This window comes from Canis lupus, chromosome X, assembly GCF_048164855.1.
Source record: "Canis lupus baileyi chromosome X, mCanLup2.hap1, whole genome shotgun sequence".
NCBI lineage: Eukaryota > Metazoa > Chordata > Mammalia > Carnivora > Canidae > Canis > Canis lupus.
This window is the reverse complement of record NC_132876.1, coordinates 61,334,407-61,339,040: the sequence shown is the minus strand read 5'-3', so window position 1 is coordinate 61,339,040 and position 4,634 is coordinate 61,334,407. Positions and strand designations below refer to the sequence as shown.

The 4,634-nt window shown below is 40.1% G+C and overlaps 1 pseudogene; it reads left to right on the top strand.

The window, feature by feature from the left end:
• Positions 1–331: 331 nt before the first annotated feature.
• Positions 332–1,912, top strand: LOC140628285 (protein NipSnap homolog 1 pseudogene; annotated as a pseudogene).
• Positions 1,913–4,634: the final 2,722 nt, after the last annotated feature.

The window sequence follows — 4,634 nt, the reverse complement described above, 5'->3', positions numbered from 1 at the left end:
CCATTTTTTTATAGTTACAAGTTTTTATTTACATTCCAGTTAGTTAACATATAGTATAATGTATAATATTAGTTTCAGGAGTAGAATTTAGTGACTCATCACTTACATATAACACCCAGTGTACATCAAAAGTTGCCCTCCTCAATACTTATCACTCATTAACCCAACTCCCCACCTACCTCCCCTCCAGCAAACCTCTAGTATAACCTTTTTAAAGTGAAAACTTTGATAAGAGGAATGACACACATTAAAAGCCTTAAGGGAATGAATGTTATATTGGGAATCTGAGATGCAGACAAGACATGGATCAGCGAACCTGCGCCGCTCCAACATGGCTCTGTGGCTGTGCAGCATCTCTGCAGCCGCGCAGCGGCTGCTGGGGAGCCCGAAGCCCCGTGCCAGGGATGTCGCGGCTGCTGCATGCTTCTATTCCAAGGACAATGAAGGTAGCTGGTTCCGCTCCCTCTCTGTGCACAAGGTGGATCCCTGGAAGGATGCCCACTCCACCCTGCTGTCCAAGACGGAAACCAGCAACCTCTACAAGATCCAGTTTCACAATGTGAAGCCTGAATGTCTGGATGCCTACAACAGCCTGACAGAGGCTGTGCTGCCCAAGCTGCACCTGGATGAGGACTACCCCTGCTCGCTCGTGGGCAACTGGAACACATGGTACGGGGAGCAGGACCAGGCAGTACACCTGTGGCGATTCTCAGGCTGCTATCCAGTCCTCATGGACTGCATGAACAAGCTCAAAAGCAACAAGGAGTACCTGGAGTTCCAAAAAGAGCGGAGCCAGATGCTACTGTCGAGGAGAAACCAGATGCTCCTTGAGTTCAGCTTCTGGAATGAGCCACAGCCCAGAGCAGGCCCCAACATCTATGAGCTGAGGACATACAAGCTCAAGCCAGGAACCATGATTTAGTGGGGAAACAACTGGGCTCGGGCAATCAAGTACCGGCAAGAGAACCAGGAGGCAGTAGGCGACTTCTTCTTGCAGATAGGAGAGCTCTACGTTGTACACCATCTCTGGGCCTATAAAGACCTGCAATCTCGGGAAGAGACTCGAAATGCTGCCTGGAGAAAGAGGGGCTGGGACGAAAATATCTACTACACAGTCCCATTGGTGCGACACATGGAGTCTCGGATCATGATCCCTTCGAAGATCTGGCCTCTCCAGTGATGCTGCCTCTGCCTCCACCTCCTTCCCCTTTTCCCTCAGGGCAGCCATGGACAGACAACCTCCCAGTCCTGCTGTCTTGGTTTTCTCTCAGATCTGGGAGGACTCTGGGGGTGCATGCTCAGCTCAGACAAGGGGAAGCTGAAGGATGACAGGGTTCTGAGGTCTTGCTGCTCTGCCCAGACCCTTCCCACCTTCTCTGTTCACCCCATCCCTTGTGCTGGAAGCAATTTTTAGTTTCTCTGAATGAAGAACAGCAACCTTTTATGTCTTCTCACATTTCCCCCTAAGATTCCTCATCTCAAGGCCACCAGTCTCCAGTTATCACTATGGAAGGCCTCAGTTAAGCTTTCGTTGCACAAAATGTAATGTGTCCAGTGGTTAGAGATGAACTAGTCAGGCCTGGCTCTCTGGAATTCCCTGGTCTCCACTGGGCCACCTACTGGTTGGAAAGTCTGAGCCAAGTCCCTCCTGTCAGGGAAAAGCCTAAAACTGCCTCAAGAAGTAAAAGGGAAAACCTTCAAGTTAGCACCGTCAGGACGAGGTCCTTCATATTCCACTTAGAAAGTCTGGGAAAGGGGATGGGAGCTGGGAAGAATCTGGGTCACAAAATTGGACATGAACCTAGAAGGTAGAACAGAATTCAGAACTTGGATTTGAACTGCAGAATTTGGAAAACGGAAACAGGAAAATAGAATAGAGGTTACAGAAGACCACCAGGGGAGGGGTTCCTAAAACAAGACAGTTGGAAAGAGGCCCATCTCTTTCTCCCAATATAAGATTGAGAACTTGACTGTGTAGTTTCAGCCCTTCTGTGTAGGGAGTCTCCTGCCCCCCCTTTTTTTTTCATTCCTGCAGGTGAAGGAAAAGGCTGGGGCCTATTTCCTTCACCATGCATTCCTTTCTCTCTTCATATTCTATCAGCCCAACCCACATTCTACTGGGCCACTGGGTATGTGGCATGGGGTCAGTGACTTTGGGAGCCTCCTTGGTGATCCTTACACCTCACGAACCTCTAGGTTGCTTGATTCTGTTTCCCTTTCAGGAAAACTTGTAGTGGAGTCACTGATGGAACCAATTAAATATTTACTATAAAAAAGACATGGATCAGCTATATTAAATCTTAATTTTTACTAAAACCAGTCCAGATTAAACAAACAATTATAAAACTTGTCCTGCAATATTCAGGAGTAAAGTCCCAGATTTATAATACTTATTTTAAACAAATTTAACCTGGAAATCTACTTTGAAAATGGCCAGGTACTACCATATGTGAAATCCAAAATAGTAGGTGAATGAGTGATCGACAAAGAAATAGATTCAAATTTCACCTCGGGTTAAACTCAGACTTACAAAGGGAGCCTTGAAAAAACTAATTCAACTTCAGCTCCTTTAATACCAGTAATAACTGTTTGACAATTTTCCTTAAAGTTCCTGCAGGTCTTTTAGGATTGTTCCAGTCCAATTAAATACATGGAATTCAGTTTAGAGGCTCACCAATTTAAGGTAACTAGCAACTTGGGGCAACTGAGTGGCTCAGTCTGTTAAGTGTCTGCCTTTGGCTCAGGTTATGATCTCTAGGTCCTTGGATCCAGCCCCACAGGGGCTCCCTGCTCAGTGGAGAGTCTGCTTCCCCCTCTCCATCTACACTTTTGCCTACTTGTGCTCTCTTTCTAGCTCACTCTCAAATAAGTAAAATTCTTAAAAAATATATAGTTACTAACTTAAAATTCCATTTGACAAGCTTAATCCTTGTTCTTTTCTATTTACCTAAAGATTAAACTATGCATATATTTATATGTATGTGTAGCTAACATTTTAAGTGTTTATTTTGTGAAGAGTGTACCTTCTAGTGTTTTGTCTATTTTATCTCAATTAATTCTCAAATTGACTTTATGAGATAGATACTGTTACTATCTCCATGTTACAGGTGAGTGAGACCTATAGAAATTCAATAATTTTCTCAAGATTACTTGGCTAGGAATTAGCAAACCTGAAACTTAATCTAATCAGTCTCTAGAGATCACAGTCTTAACCACTTTAAAATATATAATATATTTTATATATAATAAATATATAATATTGTATATTATATAATATTTTATATAATATATATATTTCACATATGCACAAGGTATTTCATTTGTGTGAATGATTAATACTTTTTACATGTAACAGATTCAATCACCAAAGTGGTTTGCTTATCAATTTGTTGGAAAATAGAGAATCTTTTTGTACTCACTTTTTTATGTTTTTTTCATTATTCAGCTATTGACGTTTTCTGACATTTAGCATCAACCCAATACAATCCCTTTCCTTTTTAAAAGAAATCATAGCAATTGTTCTACTCAGGAAGAAAGAGAATATAAAATCTTCTCTAACTTTCCTTTTTTTTCTCACAACAGTTTACAGAAAGATGTTTTCTGTTGATTATTTCATTTTTTAAAAGTATAATTCCAGTTATTTGTTACACTTAGAATCAAGCATAGTTAACAATGAATACAGTTTTCTTTGTCAAAATGTGGTTTTCTTTCTAGTCCAGTTTAGTTCTAAAGAGCAGCCTCTCCTACAGTTGTTATATAGTGTTGCATTTATAAAAAGACGTTATTTATTTATTTATTTATTTATTTATTTATTCATTCATTCATTCATTCATTCATTCATGAGAAACACAGAGAGAGAGGCAGAGACATAGGCAGCGGGAGAAGCAGGATCCCTGCAGGGAGCCTGATACAAGACTCTATTCTAGGACCCCTGGATCACAACCTGAGCCAAAGGCAGCCTCTCAACTACTGAGCCACCAAGGTGTCTGTATAGTGTTGCATTTTTGTTCTCGAAATAGTTTAGGATTTTTTACAAACACTGAAGGAGTTCCATAATGATATTCCGTGTTCCAGGAATTTTTAAAAAATGATTTAGTTACTTTACTTTCATTTTAGCCTCAACTACTTTAAGTGGATATGTTTGGTCAAATAATAAATGATCAGTCTTTCAAAAGTGGGATAGCTAACCACCTGCTCTCAATCTGTAGATGATGATGATGATGATGATGATGATGATGATGATGATTTTTGCTTTCAGTTAGTTTTTTGTACAAATTTGAAGGTGAAAACTGAGTTCCTGTTATAAGTGTGGGTGTCTCATGAATAAAGAGTTTTATTAAGCTAGTGAAAATTTATTTTTTATCATTTAAACCAGTTTCTCATAATAAAAATATCTACAAATAATGTGGGCATCAAAAGTCTTAAGTGAATTGTCAAATGCTAATTAATCTCAAGAACAATTTCCTTACAATTTACACCATGTTTAATGATTTCTTCTAATAAATAGCATTTGATGACAGGTTTGTTTTTCAACCTGTTATAAGCAGGTTTTACTCTAATTTCCTATTTGTAAATAAACAAACAAACAAACAAAGCAATTCAGTAACCACAAATGTCCATTCTCTTGGGTCACT